Source organism: Thunnus thynnus, chromosome 9 (assembly GCF_963924715.1).
Source record: "Thunnus thynnus chromosome 9, fThuThy2.1, whole genome shotgun sequence".
Lineage (NCBI taxonomy): Eukaryota > Metazoa > Chordata > Actinopteri > Scombriformes > Scombridae > Thunnus > Thunnus thynnus.
This window is the reverse complement of record NC_089525.1, coordinates 3,726,548-3,741,028: the sequence shown is the minus strand read 5'-3', so window position 1 is coordinate 3,741,028 and position 14,481 is coordinate 3,726,548. Positions and strand designations below refer to the sequence as shown.

Genomic DNA, 14,481 nt, shown 5'->3' with positions numbered 1-14,481 from the left:
TACCAAATCCCAGGCCACACCCGTTTCCCCCATCACGGGCTCTATCCGATCGCAAATTCTGACATATTAAGGACTGGCTGTCAGACGCAGGCTACCAAAACACAGAAATACTCAGGCGCCCGCATGCGCTCCATGTCTCCAGCAGGGAAGACGCAGCGCAGATCCAAGGGGTATTTTGGACCTATCGGCGACTTTCCCTCTTTGTCATGTTTGTCTGTCAACCAGACGTGCAAATCTCACGTTGTACGCTGCACTTTTGCCCCAGTTGTCATAGCTGACATATATACGCTCATTTGAGATGGGGAGCGTCATAAAGGCTGCTTTTCCACTCTCCCAAGCCATAAACGCTGCTGCCATCCGTTTTGACTGACGACAGTGACAGCTTGCACGCTGAGCCCTGCCGCTTTCCTCCGAGCACTTGGCTTTCCACAAAGCAAAGAGAAGGGTGCACCGTTCCCGGCGGCACTGCAATACCGGGTCGATGCGTGGAGTGAACGGAGCAAGCCCCTCTTTCAGCTCCAGGTGCTAAAAATCCGTTTAATACTTTGTCCCCGTATAGAGGACATATCAGATATTAAACTGATAAGAACAGATACTACACTTGATCTTAGCCAAAAGGCCGAGAAGCGATGAACCCTTGCGGTCTCCCGCCCGCAGTGCCCTCCTGCACAGGTCTCGCTCGTCGCGGCGCAGTCGTTTCAAACGGGCTCCAAGAACGACTTCTGCTTAGCGGCTCCGCCCAGGTGCTCCTTGACGCAGCCGCACGCCTCGTTGAGGACAGCTGCTTGGCTTTTCACAAACACACGAGGCTCTGCCGAACTGCAAAGCCTGCCAAAAATAGGTTTAACTCGTGGGTGTTCCTCTCCACGGAAGTCTTTAGTAAAAGGCGAAAGACTTGTACGTTATGAAGAGAAACCAGAGTAAGTACGGCCCGCTCCTCAACAGCAGCCGAAAGAGCCCAGTCGTCCCAGTCACCACCCTCACGGTGAGGCTCCCTTGGCTTGCCGCGTACCAAATCCCAGGCCACACCCGTTTCCCCCATCACGGGCTCTATCCGATCGCAAATTCTGACATATTAAGGACTGGCTGTCAGACGCAGGCTACCAAAACACAGAAATACTCAGGCGCCCGCATGCGCTCCATGGCTCCAGCAGGGAAGACGCAGCGCAGATCCAAGGGGTATTTTGGACCTATCGCAGCGCACGGCGACTTTCCCTCTTTGTCATGTTTGTCTGTCAACCAGACGTGCAAATCTCACGTTGTACGCTGCACTTTTGCCCCAGTTGTCATAGCTGACATATATACGCTCATTTGAGATGGGGAGCGTCATAAAGGCTGCTTTTCCACTCTCCCAAGCCATAAACGCTGCTGCCATCCGTTTTGACTGACGACAGTGACAGCTTGCACGCTGAGCCCTGCCGCTTTCCTCCGAGCACTTGGCTTTCCACAAAGCAAAGAGAAGGGTGCACCGTTCCCGGCGGCACTGCAATACCGGGTCGATGCGTGGAGTGAACGGAGCAAGCCCCTCTTTCAGCTCCAGGTGCTAAAAATCCGTTTAATACTTTGTCCCCGTATAGAGGACATATCAGATATTAAACTGATAAGAACAGATACTACACTTGATCTTAGCCAAAAGGCCGAGAAGCGATGAACCCTTGCGGTCTGCCGCCCGCGGTGCCCTCCTGCACAGGTCTCGCTCGTCGCGGCGCAGTCGTTTCAAACGGCTCCAAGAACGACTTCTGCTTAGCGGCTCCGCCCAGGTGCTCCTTGACGCAGCCGCACGCCTCGTTGAGGACAGCTGATTGGCTTTTCACAAACACACGAGGCTCTGCCGAACTGCAAAGCCTGCCAAAAATAGGTTTAACTCGTGGGTGTTCCTCTCCACGGAAGTCTTTAGTAAAAGGCGAAAGACTTGTACGTTATGAAGAGAAACCAGAGTAAGTACGGCCCGCTCCTCAACAGCAGCCGAAAGACCCCAGTCGTCCCAGTCACCACCCTCACGGTGAGGCTCCCTTGGCTTGCCGCGTACCAAATCCCAGGCCACACCCGTTTCCCCCATCACGGGCTCTATCCGATCGCAAATTCTGACATATTAAGGACTGGCTGTCAGACGCAGGCTACCAAAACACAGAAATACTCAGGCGCCCGCATGCGCTCCATGGCTCCAGCAGGGAAGACGCAGCGCAGATCCAAGGGGTATTTTGGACCTATCGCAGCGCACGGCGACTTTCCCTCTTTGTCATGTTTGTCTGTCAACCAGACGTGCAAATCTCACGTTGTACGCTGCACTTTTGCCCCAGTTGTCATAGCTGACATATATACGCTCATTTGAGATGGGGAGCGTCATAAAGGCTGCTTTTCCACTCTCCCAAGCCATAAACGCTGCTGCCATCCGTTTTGACTGACGACAGTGACAGCTTGCACGCTGAGCCCTGCCGCTTTCCTCCGAGCACTTGGCTTTCCACAAAGCAAAGAGAAGGGTGCACCGTTCCCGGCGGCACTGCAATACCGGGTCGATGCGTGGAGTGAACGGAGCAAGCCCCTCTTTCAGCTCCAGGTGCTAAAAATCCGTTTAATACTTTGTCCCCGTATAGAGGACATATCAGATATTAAACTGATAAGAACAGATACTACACTTGATCTTAGCCAAAAGGCCGAGAAGCGATGAACCCTTGCGGTCTGCCGCCCGCGGTGCCCTCCTGCACAGGTCTCGCTCGTCGCGGCGCAGTCGTTTCAAACGGCTCCAAGAACGACTTCTGCTTAGCGGCTCCGCCCAGGTGCTCCTTGACGCAGCCGCACGCCTCGTTGAGGACAGCTGCTTGGCTTTTCACAAACACACGAGGCTCTGCCGAACTGCAAAGCCTGCCAAAAATAGGTTTAACTCGTGGGTGTTCCTCTCCACGGAAGTCTTTAGTAAAAGGCGAAAGACTTGTACGTTATGAAGAGAAACCAGAGTAAGTACGGCCCGCTCCTCAACAGCAGCCGAAAGACCCCAGTCGTCCCAGTCACCACCCTCACGGTGAGGCTCCCTTGGCTTGCCGCGTACCAAATCCCAGGCCACACCCGTTTCCCCCATCACGGGCTCTATCCGATCGCAAATTCTGACATATTAAGGACTGGCTGTCAGACGCAGGCTACCAAAACACAGAAATACTCAGGCGCCCGCATGCGCTCCATGGCTCCAGCAGGGAAGACGCAGCGCAGATCCAAGGGGTATTTTGGACCTATCGGCGACTTTCCCTCTTTGTCATGTTTGTCTGTCAACCAGACGTGCAAATCTCACGTTGTACGCTGCACTTTTGCCCCAGTTGTCATAGCTGACATATATACGCTCATTTGAGATGGGGAGCGTCATAAAGGCTGCTTTTCCACTCTCCCAAGCCATAAACGCTGCTGCCATCCGCTTTGACTGACGACAGTGACAGCTTGCACGCTGAGCCCTGCCGCTTTCCTCCGAGCACTTGGCTTTCCACAAAGCAAAGAGAAGGGTGCACCGTTCCCGGCGGCACTGCAATACCGGGTCGATGCGTGGAGTGAACGGAGCAAGCCCCTCTTTCAGCTCCAGGTGCTAAAAATCCGTTTAATACTTTGTCCCCGTATAGAGGACATATCAGATATTAAACTGATAAGAACAGATACTACACTTGATCTTAGCCAAAAGGCCGAGAAGCGATGAACCCTTGCGGTCTGCCGCCCGCGGTGCCCTCCTGCACAGGTCTCGCTCGTCGCGGCGCAGTCGTTTCAAACGGCTCCAAGAACGACTTCTGCTTAGCGGCTCCGCCCAGGTGCTCCTTGACGCAGCCGCACGCCTCGTTGAGGACAGCTGCTTGGCTTTTCACAAACACACGAGGCTCTGCCGAACTGCAAAGCCTGCCAAAAATAGGTTTAACTCGTGGGTGTTCCTCTCCACGGAAGTCTTTAGTAAAAGGCGAAAGACTTGTACGTTATGAAGAGAAACCAGAGTAAGTACGGCCCGCTCCTCAACAGCAGCCGAAAGACCCCAGTCGTCCCAGTCACCATCCTCACGGTGAGGCTCCCTTGGCTTGCCGCGTACCAAATCCCAGGCCACACCCGTTTCCCCCATCACGGGCTCTATCCGATCGCAAATTCTGACATATTAAGGACTGGCTGTCAGACGCAGGCTACCAAAACACAGAAATACTCAGGCGCCCGCATGCGCTCCATGTCTCCAGCAGGGAAGACGCAGCGCAGATCCAAGGGGTATTTTGGACCTATCGGCGACTTTCCCTCTTTGTCATGTTTGTCTGTCAACCAGACGTGCAAATCTCACGTTGTACGCTGCACTTTTGCCCCAGTTGTCATAGCTGACATATATACGCTCATTTGAGATGGGGAGCGTCATAAAGGCTGCTTTTCCACTCTCCCAAGCCATAAACGCTGCTGCCATCCGTTTTGACTGACGACAGTGACAGCTTGCACGCTGAGCCCTGCCGCTTTCCTCCGAGCACTTGGCTTTCCACAAAGCAAAGAGAAGGGTGCACCGTTCCCGGCGGCACTGCAATACCGGGTCGATGCGTGGAGTGAACGGAGCAAGCCCCTCTTTCAGCTCCAGGTGCTAAAAATCCGTTTAATACTTTGTCCCCGTATAGAGGACATATCAGATATTAAACTGATAAGAACAGATACTACACTTGATCTTAGCCAAAAGGCCGAGAAGCGATGAACCCTTGCGGTCTCCCGCCCGCAGTGCCCTCCTGCACAGGTCTCGCTCGTCGCGGCGCAGTCGTTTCAAACGGGCTCCAAGAACGACTTCTGCTTAGCGGCTCCGCCCAGGTGCTCCTTGACGCAGCCGCACGCCTCGTTGAGGACAGCTGCTTGGCTTTTCACAAACACACGAGGCTCTGCCGAACTGCAAAGCCTGCCAAAAATAGGTTTAACTCGTGGGTGTTCCTCTCCACGGAAGTCTTTAGTAAAAGGCGAAAGACTTGTACGTTATGAAGAGAAACCAGAGTAAGTACGGCCCGCTCCTCAACAGCAGCCGAAAGAGCCCAGTCGTCCCAGTCACCACCCTCACGGTGAGGCTCCCTTGGCTTGCCGCGTACCAAATCCCAGGCCACACCCGTTTCCCCCATCACGGGCTCTATCCGATCGCAAATTCTGACATATTAAGGACTGGCTGTCAGACGCAGGCTACCAAAACACAGAAATACTCAGGCGCCCGCATGCGCTCCATGGCTCCAGCAGGGAAGACGCAGCGCAGATCCAAGGGGTATTTTGGACCTATCGCAGCGCACGGCGACTTTCCCTCTTTGTCATGTTTGTCTGTCAACCAGACGTGCAAATCTCACGTTGTACGCTGCACTTTTGCCCCAGTTGTCATAGCTGACATATATACGCTCATTTGAGATGGGGAGCGTCATAAAGGCTGCTTTTCCACTCTCCCAAGCCATAAACGCTGCTGCCATCCGTTTTGACTGACGACAGTGACAGCTTGCACGCTGAGCCCTGCCGCTTTCCTCCGAGCACTTGGCTTTCCACAAAGCAAAGAGAAGGGTGCACCGTTCCCGGCGGCACTGCAATACCGGGTCGATGCGTGGAGTGAACGGAGCAAGCCCCTCTTTCAGCTCCAGGTGCTAAAAATCCGTTTAATACTTTGTCCCCGTATAGAGGACATATCAGATATTAAACTGATAAGAACAGATACTACACTTGATCTTAGCCAAAAGGCCGAGAAGCGATGAACCCTTGCGGTCTGCCGCCCGCGGTGCCCTCCTGCACAGGTCTCGCTCGTCGCGGCGCAGTCGTTTCAAACGGCTCCAAGAACGACTTCTGCTTAGCGGCTCCGCCCAGGTGCTCCTTGACGCAGCCGCACGCCTCGTTGAGGACAGCTGATTGGCTTTTCACAAACACACGAGGCTCTGCCGAACTGCAAAGCCTGCCAAAAATAGGTTTAACTCGTGGGTGTTCCTCTCCACGGAAGTCTTTAGTAAAAGGCGAAAGACTTGTACGTTATGAAGAGAAACCAGAGTAAGTACGGCCCGCTCCTCAACAGCAGCCGAAAGACCCCAGTCGTCCCAGTCACCACCCTCACGGTGAGGCTCCCTTGGCTTGCCGCGTACCAAATCCCAGGCCACACCCGTTTCCCCCATCACGGGCTCTATCCGATCGCAAATTCTGACATATTAAGGACTGGCTGTCAGACGCAGGCTACCAAAACACAGAAATACTCAGGCGCCCGCATGCGCTCCATGGCTCCAGCAGGGAAGACGCAGCGCAGATCCAAGGGGTATTTTGGACCTATCGCAGCGCACGGCGACTTTCCCTCTTTGTCATGTTTGTCTGTCAACCAGACGTGCAAATCTCACGTTGTACGCTGCACTTTTGCCCCAGTTGTCATAGCTGACATATATACGCTCATTTGAGATGGGGAGCGTCATAAAGGCTGCTTTTCCACTCTCCCAAGCCATAAACGCTGCTGCCATCCGTTTTGACTGACGACAGTGACAGCTTGCACGCTGAGCCCTGCCGCTTTCCTCCGAGCACTTGGCTTTCCACAAAGCAAAGAGAAGGGTGCACCGTTCCCGGCGGCACTGCAATACCGGGTCGATGCGTGGAGTGAACGGAGCAAGCCCCTCTTTCAGCTCCAGGTGCTAAAAATCCGTTTAATACTTTGTCCCCGTATAGAGGACATATCAGATATTAAACTGATAAGAACAGATACTACACTTGATCTTAGCCAAAAGGCCGAGAAGCGATGAACCCTTGCGGTCTGCCGCCCGCGGTGCCCTCCTGCACAGGTCTCGCTCGTCGCGGCGCAGTCGTTTCAAACGGCTCCAAGAACGACTTCTGCTTAGCGGCTCCGCCCAGGTGCTCCTTGACGCAGCCGCACGCCTCGTTGAGGACAGCTGCTTGGCTTTTCACAAACACACGAGGCTCTGCCGAACTGCAAAGCCTGCCAAAAATAGGTTTAACTCGTGGGTGTTCCTCTCCACGGAAGTCTTTAGTAAAAGGCGAAAGACTTGTACGTTATGAAGAGAAACCAGAGTAAGTACGGCCCGCTCCTCAACAGCAGCCGAAAGACCCCAGTCGTCCCAGTCACCACCCTCACGGTGAGGCTCCCTTGGCTTGCCGCGTACCAAATCCCAGGCCACACCCGTTTCCCCCATCACGGGCTCTATCCGATCGCAAATTCTGACATATTAAGGACTGGCTGTCAGACGCAGGCTACCAAAACACAGAAATACTCAGGCGCCCGCATGCGCTCCATGGCTCCAGCAGGGAAGACGCAGCGCAGATCCAAGGGGTATTTTGGACCTATCGGCGACTTTCCCTCTTTGTCATGTTTGTCTGTCAACCAGACGTGCAAATCTCACGTTGTACGCTGCACTTTTGCCCCAGTTGTCATAGCTGACATATATACGCTCATTTGAGATGGGGAGCGTCATAAAGGCTGCTTTTCCACTCTCCCAAGCCATAAACGCTGCTGCCATCCGTTTTGACTGACGACAGTGACAGCTTGCACGCTGAGCCCTGCCGCTTTCCTCCGAGCACTTGGCTTTCCACAAAGCAAAGAGAAGGGTGCACCGTTCCCGGCGGCACTGCAATACCGGGTCGATGCGTGGAGTGAACGGAGCAAGCCCCTCTTTCAGCTCCAGGTGCTAAAAATCCGTTTAATACTTTGTCCCCGTATAGAGGACATATCAGATATTAAACTGATAAGAACAGATACTACACTTGATCTTAGCCAAAAGGCCGAGAAGCGATGAACCCTTGCGGTCTGCCGCCCGCGGTGCCCTCCTGCACAGGTCTCGCTCGTCGCGGCGCAGTCGTTTCAAACGGCTCCAAGAACGACTTCTGCTTAGCGGCTCCGCCCAGGTGCTCCTTGACGCAGCCGCACGCCTCGTTGAGGACAGCTGCTTGGCTTTTCACAAACACACGAGGCTCTGCCGAACTGCAAAGCCTGCCAAAAATAGGTTTAACTCGTGGGTGTTCCTCTCCACGGAAGTCTTTAGTAAAAGGCGAAAGACTTGTACGTTATGAAGAGAAACCAGAGTAAGTACGGCCCGCTCCTCAACAGCAGCCGAAAGACCCCAGTCGTCCCAGTCACCACCCTCACGGTGAGGCTCCCTTGGCTTGCCGCGTACCAAATCCCAGGCCACACCCGTTTCCCCCATCACGGGCTCTATCCGATCGCAAATTCTGACATATTAAGGACTGGCTGTCAGACGCAGGCTACCAAAACACAGAAATACTCAGGCGCCCGCATGCGCTCCATGGCTCCAGCAGGGAAGACGCAGCGCAGATCCAAGGGGTATTTTGGACCTATCGCAGCGCACGGCGACTTTCCCTCTTTGTCATGTTTGTCTGTCAACCAGACGTGCAAATCTCACGTTGTACGCTGCACTTTTGCCCCAGTTGTCATAGCTGACATATATACGCTCATTTGAGATGGGGAGCGTCATAAAGGCTGCTTTTCCACTCTCCCAAGCCATAAACGCTGCTGCCATCCGTTTTGACTGACGACAGTGACAGCTTGCACGCTGAGCCCTGCCGCTTTCCTCCGAGCACTTGGCTTTCCACAAAGCAAAGAGAAGGGTGCACCGTTCCCGGCGGCACTGCAATACCGGGTCGATGCGTGGAGTGAACGGAGCAAGCCCCTCTTTCAGCTCCAGGTGCTAAAAATCCGTTTAATACTTTGTCCCCGTATAGAGGACATATCAGATATTAAACTGATAAGAACAGATACTACACTTGATCTTAGCCAAAAGGCCGAGAAGCGATGAACCCTTGCGGTCTGCCGCCCGCGGTGCCCTCCTGCACAGGTCTCGCTCGTCGCGGCGCAGTCGTTTCAAACGGCTCCAAGAACGACTTCTGCTTAGCGGCTCCGCCCAGGTGCTCCTTGACGCAGCCGCACGCCTCGTTGAGGACAGCTGCTTGGCTTTTCACAAACACACGAGGCTCTGCCGAACTGCAAAGCCTGCCAAAAATAGGTTTAACTCGTGGGTGTTCCTCTCCACGGAAGTCTTTAGTAAAAGGCGAAAGACTTGTACGTTATGAAGAGAAACCAGAGTAAGTACGGCCCGCTCCTCAACAGCAGCCGAAAGAGCCCAGTCGTCCCAGTCACCACCCTCACGGTGAGGCTCCCTTGGCTTGCCGCGTACCAAATCCCAGGCCACACCCGTTTCCCCCATCACGGGCTCTATCCGATCGCAAATTCTGACATATTAAGGACTGGCTGTCAGACGCAGGCTACCAAAACACAGAAATACTCAGGCGCCCGCATGCGCTCCATGGCTCCAGCAGGGAAGACGCAGCGCAGATCCAAGGGGTATTTTGGACCTATCGCAGCGCACGGCGACTTTCCCTCTTTGTCATGTTTGTCTGTCAACCAGACGTGCAAATCTCACGTTGTACGCTGCACTTTTGCCCCAGTTGTCATAGCTGACATATATACGCTCATTTGAGATGGGGAGCGTCATAAAGGCTGCTTTTCCACTCTCCCAAGCCATAAACGCTGCTGCCATCCGTTTTGACTGACGACAGTGACAGCTTGCACGCTGAGCCCTGCCGCTTTCCTCCGAGCACTTGGCTTTCCACAAAGCAAAGAGAAGGGTGCACCGTTCCCGGCGGCACTGCAATACCGGGTCGATGCGTGGAGTGAACGGAGCAAGCCCCTCTTTCAGCTCCAGGTGCTAAAAATCCGTTTAATACTTTGTCCCCGTATAGAGGACATATCAGATATTAAACTGATAAGAACAGATACTACACTTGATCTTAGCCAAAAGGCCGAGAAGCGATGAACCCTTGCGGTCTGCCGCCCGCGGTGCCCTCCTGCACAGGTCTCGCTCGTCGCGGCGCAGTCGTTTCAAACGGCTCCAAGAACGACTTCTGCTTAGCGGCTCCGCCCAGGTGCTCCTTGACGCAGCCGCACGCCTCGTTGAGGACAGCTGCTTGGCTTTTCACAAACACACGAGGCTCTGCCGAACTGCAAAGCCTGCCAAAAATAGGTTTAACTCGTGGGTGTTCCTCTCCACGGAAGTCTTTAGTAAAAGGCGAAAGACTTGTACGTTATGAAGAGAAACCAGAGTAAGTACGGCCCGCTCCTCAACAGCAGCCGAAAGACCCCAGTCGTCCCAGTCACCACCCTCACGGTGAGGCTCCCTTGGCTTGCCGCGTACCAAATCCCAGGCCACACCCGTTTCCCCCATCACGGGCTCTATCCGATCGCAAATTCTGACATATTAAGGACTGGCTGTCAGACGCAGGCTACCAAAACACAGAAATACTCAGGCGCCCGCATGCGCTCCATGGCTCCAGCAGGGAAGACGCAGCGCAGATCCAAGGGGTATTTTGGACCTATCGCAGCGCACGGCGACTTTCCCTCTTTGTCATGTTTGTCTGTCAACCAGACGTGCAAATCTCACGTTGTACGCTGCACTTTTGCCCCAGTTGTCATAGCTGACATATATACGCTCATTTGAGATGGGGAGCGTCATAAAGGCTGCTTTTCCACTCTCCCAAGCCATAAACGCTGCTGCCATCCGTTTTGACTGACGACAGTGACAGCTTGCACGCTGAGCCCTGCCGCTTTCCTCCGAGCACTTGGCTTTCCACAAAGCAAAGAGAAGGGTGCACCGTTCCCGGCGGCACTGCAATACCGGGTCGATGCGTGGAGTGAACGGAGCAAGCCCCTCTTTCAGCTCCAGGTGCTAAAAATCCGTTTAATACTTTGTCCCCGTATAGAGGACATATCAGATATTAAACTGATAAGAACAGATACTACACTTGATCTTAGCCAAAAGGCCGAGAAGCGATGAACCCTTGCGGTCTGCCGCCCGCGGTGCCCTCCTGCACAGGTCTCGCTCGTCGCGGCGCAGTCGTTTCAAACGGCTCCAAGAACGACTTCTGCTTAGCGGCTCCGCCCAGGTGCTCCTTGACGCAGCCGCACGCCTCGTTGAGGACAGCTGCTTGGCTTTTCACAAACACACGAGGCTCTGCCGAACTGCAAAGCCTGCCAAAAATAGGTTTAACTCGTGGGTGTTCCTCTCCACGGAAGTCTTTAGTAAAAGGCGAAAGACTTGTACGTTATGAAGAGAAACCAGAGTAAGTACGGCCCGCTCCTCAACAGCAGCCGAAAGACCCCAGTCGTCCCAGTCACCACCCTCACGGTGAGGCTCCCTTGGCTTGCCGCGTACCAAATCCCAGGCCACACCCGTTTCCCCCATCACGGGCTCTATCCGATCGCAAATTCTGACATATTAAGGACTGGCTGTCAGACGCAGGCTACCAAAACACAGAAATACTCAGGCGCCCGCATGCGCTCCATGGCTCCAGCAGGGAAGACGCAGCGCAGATCCAAGGGGTATTTTGGACCTATCGGCGACTTTCCCTCTTTGTCATGTTTGTCTGTCAACCAGACGTGCAAATCTCACGTTGTACGCTGCACTTTTGCCCCAGTTGTCATAGCTGACATATATACGCTCATTTGAGATGGGGAGCGTCATAAAGGCTGCTTTTCCACTCTCCCAAGCCATAAACGCTGCTGCCATCCGTTTTGACTGACGACAGTGACAGCTTGCACGCTGAGCCCTGCCGCTTTCCTCCGAGCACTTGGCTTTCCACAAAGCAAAGAGAAGGGTGCACCGTTCCCGGCGGCACTGCAATACCGGGTCGATGCGTGGAGTGAACGGAGCAAGCCCCTCTTTCAGCTCCAGGTGCTAAAAATCCGTTTAATACTTTGTCCCCGTATAGAGGACATATCAGATATTAAACTGATAAGAACAGATACTACACTTGATCTTAGCCAAAAGGCCGAGAAGCGATGAACCCTTGCGGTCTGCCGCCCGCGGTGCCCTCCTGCACAGGTCTCGCTCGTCGCGGCGCAGTCGTTTCAAACGGCTCCAAGAACGACTTCTGCTTAGCGGCTCCGCCCAGGTGCTCCTTGACGCAGCCGCACGCCTCGTTGAGGACAGCTGCTTGGCTTTTCACAAACACACGAGGCTCTGCCGAACTGCAAAGCCTGCCAAAAATAGGTTTAACTCGTGGGTGTTCCTCTCCACGGAAGTCTTTGGTAAAAGGCGAAAGACTTGTACGTTATGAAGAGAAACCAGAGTAAGTACGGCCCGCTCCTCAACAGCAGCCGAAAGACCCCAGTCGTCCCAGTCACCACCCTCACGGTGAGGCTCCCTTGGCTTGCCGCGTACCAAATCCCAGGCCACACCCGTTTCCCCCATCACGGGCTCTATCCGATCGCAAATTCTGACATATTAAGGACTGGCTGTCAGACGCAGGCTACCAAAACACAGAAATACTCAGGCGCCCGCATGCGCTCCATGGCTCCAGCAGGGAAGACGCAGCGCAGATCCAAGGGGTATTTTGGACCTATCGCAGCGCACGGCGACTTTCCCTCTTTGTCATGTTTGTCTGTCAACCAGACGTGCAAATCTCACGTTGTACGCTGCACTTTTGCCCCAGTTGTCATAGCTGACATATATACGCTCATTTGAGATGGGGAGCGTCATAAAGGCTGCTTTTCCACTCTCCCAAGCCATAAACGCTGCTGCCATCCGTTTTGACTGACGACAGTGACAGCTTGCACGCTGAGCCCTGCCGCTTTCCTCCGAGCACTTGGCTTTCCACAAAGCAAAGAGAAGGGTGCACCGTTCCCGGCGGCACTGCAATACCGGGTCGATGCGTGGAGTGAACGGAGCAAGCCCCTCTTTCAGCTCCAGGTGCTAAAAATCCGTTTAATACTTTGTCCCCGTATAGAGGACATATCAGATATTAAACTGATAAGAACAGATACTACACTTGATCTTAGCCAAAAGGCCGAGAAGCGATGAACCCTTGCGGTCTGCCGCCCGCGGTGCCCTCCTGCACAGGTCTCGCTCGTCGCGGCGCAGTCGTTTCAAACGGCTCCAAGAACGACTTCTGCTTAGCGGCTCCGCCCAGGTGCTCCTTGACGCAGCCGCACGCCTCGTTGAGGACAGCTGCTTGGCTTTTCACAAACACACGAGGCTCTGCCGAACTGCAAAGCCTGCCAAAAATAGGTTTAACTCGTGGGTGTTCCTCTCCACGGAAGTCTTTAGTAAAAGGCGAAAGACTTGTACGTTATGAAGAGAAACCAGAGTAAGTACGGCCCGCTCCTCAACAGCAGCCGAAAGACCCCAGTCGTCCCAGTCACCACCCTCACGGTGAGGCTCCCTTGGCTTGCCGCGTACCAAATCCCAGGCCACACCCGTTTCCCCCATCACGGGCTCTATCCGATCGCAAATTCTGACATATTAAGGACTGGCTGTCAGACGCAGGCTACCAAAACACAGAAATACTCAGGCGCCCGCATGCGCTCCATGGCTCCAGCAGGGAAGACGCAGCGCAGATCCAAGGGGTATTTTGGACCTATCGCAGCGCACGGCGACTTTCCCTCTTTGTCATGTTTGTCTGTCAACCAGACGTGCAAATCTCACGTTGTACGCTGCACTTTTGCCCCAGTTGTCATAGCTGACATATATACGCTCATTTGAGATGGGGAGCGTCATAAAGGCTGCTTTTCCACTCTCCCAAGCCATAAACGCTGCTGCCATCCGTTTTGACTGACGACAGTGACAGCTTGCACGCTGAGCCCTGCCGCTTTCCTCCGAGCACTTGGCTTTCCACAAAGCAAAGAGAAGGGTGCACCGTTCCCGGCGGCACTGCAATACCGGGTCGATGCGTGGAGTGAACGGAGCAAGCCCCTCTTTCAGCTCCAGGTGCTAAAAATCCGTTTAATACTTTGTCCCCGTATAGAGGACATATCAGATATTAAACTGATAAGAACAGATACTACACTTGATCTTAGCCAAAAGGCCGAGAAGCGATGAACCCTTGCGGTCTGCCGCCCGCGGTGCCCTCCTGCACAGGTCTCGCTCGTCGCGGCGCAGTCGTTTCAAACGGCTCCAAGAACGACTTCTGCTTAGCGGCTCCGCCCAGGTGCTCCTTGACGCAGCCGCACGCCTCGTTGAGGACAGCTGCTTGGCTTTTCACAAACACACGAGGCTCTGCCGAACTGCAAAGCCTGCCAAAAATAGGTTTAACTCGTGGGTGTTCCTCTCCACGGAAGTCTTTAGTAAAAGGCGAAAGACTTGTACGTTATGAAGAGAAACCAGAGTAAGTACGGCCCGCTCCTCAACAGCAGCCGAAAGACCCCAGTCGTCCCAGTCACCACCCTCACGGTGAGGCTCCCTTGGCTTGCCGCGTACCAAATCCCAGGCCACACCCGTTTCCCCCATCACGGGCTCTATCCGATCGCAAATTCTGACATATTAAGGACTGGCTGTCAGACGCAGGCTACCAAAACACAGAAATACTCAGGCGCCCGCATGCGCTCCATGGCTCCAGCAGGGAAGACGCAGCGCAGATCCAAGGGGTATTTTGGACCTATCGGCGACTTTCCCTCTTTGTCATGTTTGTCTGTCAACCAGACGTGCAAATCTCACGTTGTACGCTGCACTTTTGCCCCAGTTGTCATAGCTGACATATATA

The 14,481-nt window shown here is 54.1% G+C and overlaps 28 non-coding genes across 28 annotated transcripts; all 28 read right to left on the bottom strand.

Annotated features, from left to right (window-relative positions):
* Window positions 1-440: 440 nt before the first annotated feature.
* LOC137190059 (U2 spliceosomal RNA) lies at window positions 441-631 on the bottom strand. Its single transcript, XR_010929898.1, has one exon. It is a non-coding gene; the product is annotated as a U2 spliceosomal RNA (small nuclear RNA).
* Window positions 632-807: 176 nt separating this feature from the next.
* On the bottom strand, window positions 808-924 carry LOC137190236 (U5 spliceosomal RNA). The gene has a single exon (XR_010930066.1). It is a non-coding gene; the product is annotated as a U5 spliceosomal RNA (small nuclear RNA).
* A 534-nt stretch (window positions 925-1,458) lies between these two features.
* On the bottom strand, window positions 1,459-1,649 carry LOC137190058 (U2 spliceosomal RNA). The gene has a single exon (XR_010929897.1). It is a non-coding gene; the product is annotated as a U2 spliceosomal RNA (small nuclear RNA).
* A 175-nt stretch (window positions 1,650-1,824) lies between these two features.
* Window positions 1,825-1,941, bottom strand: LOC137190235 (U5 spliceosomal RNA). The gene has a single exon (XR_010930065.1). It is a non-coding gene; the product is annotated as a U5 spliceosomal RNA (small nuclear RNA).
* Window positions 1,942-2,475: 534 nt separating this feature from the next.
* Window positions 2,476-2,666, bottom strand: LOC137190056 (U2 spliceosomal RNA). Its single transcript, XR_010929895.1, has one exon. It is a non-coding gene; the product is annotated as a U2 spliceosomal RNA (small nuclear RNA).
* A 175-nt stretch (window positions 2,667-2,841) lies between these two features.
* On the bottom strand, window positions 2,842-2,958 carry LOC137190234 (U5 spliceosomal RNA). Its single transcript, XR_010930064.1, has one exon. It is a non-coding gene; the product is annotated as a U5 spliceosomal RNA (small nuclear RNA).
* Window positions 2,959-3,483: 525 nt separating this feature from the next.
* LOC137190055 (U2 spliceosomal RNA) lies at window positions 3,484-3,674 on the bottom strand. Its single transcript, XR_010929894.1, has one exon. It is a non-coding gene; the product is annotated as a U2 spliceosomal RNA (small nuclear RNA).
* Window positions 3,675-3,849: 175 nt separating this feature from the next.
* Window positions 3,850-3,966, bottom strand: LOC137190233 (U5 spliceosomal RNA). The gene has a single exon (XR_010930063.1). It is a non-coding gene; the product is annotated as a U5 spliceosomal RNA (small nuclear RNA).
* Window positions 3,967-4,491: 525 nt separating this feature from the next.
* Window positions 4,492-4,682, bottom strand: LOC137190054 (U2 spliceosomal RNA). The gene has a single exon (XR_010929893.1). It is a non-coding gene; the product is annotated as a U2 spliceosomal RNA (small nuclear RNA).
* Window positions 4,683-4,858: 176 nt separating this feature from the next.
* LOC137190231 (U5 spliceosomal RNA) lies at window positions 4,859-4,975 on the bottom strand. Its single transcript, XR_010930061.1, has one exon. It is a non-coding gene; the product is annotated as a U5 spliceosomal RNA (small nuclear RNA).
* A 534-nt stretch (window positions 4,976-5,509) lies between these two features.
* On the bottom strand, window positions 5,510-5,700 carry LOC137190052 (U2 spliceosomal RNA). Its single transcript, XR_010929892.1, has one exon. It is a non-coding gene; the product is annotated as a U2 spliceosomal RNA (small nuclear RNA).
* A 175-nt stretch (window positions 5,701-5,875) lies between these two features.
* On the bottom strand, window positions 5,876-5,992 carry LOC137190230 (U5 spliceosomal RNA). The gene has a single exon (XR_010930060.1). It is a non-coding gene; the product is annotated as a U5 spliceosomal RNA (small nuclear RNA).
* A 534-nt stretch (window positions 5,993-6,526) lies between these two features.
* LOC137190051 (U2 spliceosomal RNA) lies at window positions 6,527-6,717 on the bottom strand. The gene has a single exon (XR_010929891.1). It is a non-coding gene; the product is annotated as a U2 spliceosomal RNA (small nuclear RNA).
* A 175-nt stretch (window positions 6,718-6,892) lies between these two features.
* Window positions 6,893-7,009, bottom strand: LOC137190229 (U5 spliceosomal RNA). Its single transcript, XR_010930059.1, has one exon. It is a non-coding gene; the product is annotated as a U5 spliceosomal RNA (small nuclear RNA).
* Window positions 7,010-7,534: 525 nt separating this feature from the next.
* Window positions 7,535-7,725, bottom strand: LOC137190050 (U2 spliceosomal RNA). Its single transcript, XR_010929890.1, has one exon. It is a non-coding gene; the product is annotated as a U2 spliceosomal RNA (small nuclear RNA).
* Window positions 7,726-7,900: 175 nt separating this feature from the next.
* LOC137190228 (U5 spliceosomal RNA) lies at window positions 7,901-8,017 on the bottom strand. Its single transcript, XR_010930058.1, has one exon. It is a non-coding gene; the product is annotated as a U5 spliceosomal RNA (small nuclear RNA).
* Window positions 8,018-8,551: 534 nt separating this feature from the next.
* Window positions 8,552-8,742, bottom strand: LOC137190049 (U2 spliceosomal RNA). Its single transcript, XR_010929889.1, has one exon. It is a non-coding gene; the product is annotated as a U2 spliceosomal RNA (small nuclear RNA).
* A 175-nt stretch (window positions 8,743-8,917) lies between these two features.
* Window positions 8,918-9,034, bottom strand: LOC137190227 (U5 spliceosomal RNA). The gene has a single exon (XR_010930057.1). It is a non-coding gene; the product is annotated as a U5 spliceosomal RNA (small nuclear RNA).
* A 534-nt stretch (window positions 9,035-9,568) lies between these two features.
* On the bottom strand, window positions 9,569-9,759 carry LOC137190048 (U2 spliceosomal RNA). The gene has a single exon (XR_010929888.1). It is a non-coding gene; the product is annotated as a U2 spliceosomal RNA (small nuclear RNA).
* A 175-nt stretch (window positions 9,760-9,934) lies between these two features.
* On the bottom strand, window positions 9,935-10,051 carry LOC137190226 (U5 spliceosomal RNA). The gene has a single exon (XR_010930056.1). It is a non-coding gene; the product is annotated as a U5 spliceosomal RNA (small nuclear RNA).
* Window positions 10,052-10,585: 534 nt separating this feature from the next.
* Window positions 10,586-10,776, bottom strand: LOC137190047 (U2 spliceosomal RNA). The gene has a single exon (XR_010929886.1). It is a non-coding gene; the product is annotated as a U2 spliceosomal RNA (small nuclear RNA).
* Window positions 10,777-10,951: 175 nt separating this feature from the next.
* LOC137190225 (U5 spliceosomal RNA) lies at window positions 10,952-11,068 on the bottom strand. Its single transcript, XR_010930055.1, has one exon. It is a non-coding gene; the product is annotated as a U5 spliceosomal RNA (small nuclear RNA).
* A 525-nt stretch (window positions 11,069-11,593) lies between these two features.
* Window positions 11,594-11,784, bottom strand: LOC137190046 (U2 spliceosomal RNA). Its single transcript, XR_010929885.1, has one exon. It is a non-coding gene; the product is annotated as a U2 spliceosomal RNA (small nuclear RNA).
* A 175-nt stretch (window positions 11,785-11,959) lies between these two features.
* On the bottom strand, window positions 11,960-12,076 carry LOC137190275 (U5 spliceosomal RNA). The gene has a single exon (XR_010930105.1). It is a non-coding gene; the product is annotated as a U5 spliceosomal RNA (small nuclear RNA).
* A 534-nt stretch (window positions 12,077-12,610) lies between these two features.
* Window positions 12,611-12,801, bottom strand: LOC137190044 (U2 spliceosomal RNA). Its single transcript, XR_010929883.1, has one exon. It is a non-coding gene; the product is annotated as a U2 spliceosomal RNA (small nuclear RNA).
* Window positions 12,802-12,976: 175 nt separating this feature from the next.
* Window positions 12,977-13,093, bottom strand: LOC137190224 (U5 spliceosomal RNA). Its single transcript, XR_010930054.1, has one exon. It is a non-coding gene; the product is annotated as a U5 spliceosomal RNA (small nuclear RNA).
* A 534-nt stretch (window positions 13,094-13,627) lies between these two features.
* On the bottom strand, window positions 13,628-13,818 carry LOC137190043 (U2 spliceosomal RNA). The gene has a single exon (XR_010929882.1). It is a non-coding gene; the product is annotated as a U2 spliceosomal RNA (small nuclear RNA).
* A 175-nt stretch (window positions 13,819-13,993) lies between these two features.
* LOC137190223 (U5 spliceosomal RNA) lies at window positions 13,994-14,110 on the bottom strand. Its single transcript, XR_010930053.1, has one exon. It is a non-coding gene; the product is annotated as a U5 spliceosomal RNA (small nuclear RNA).
* Window positions 14,111-14,481: the final 371 nt, after the last annotated feature.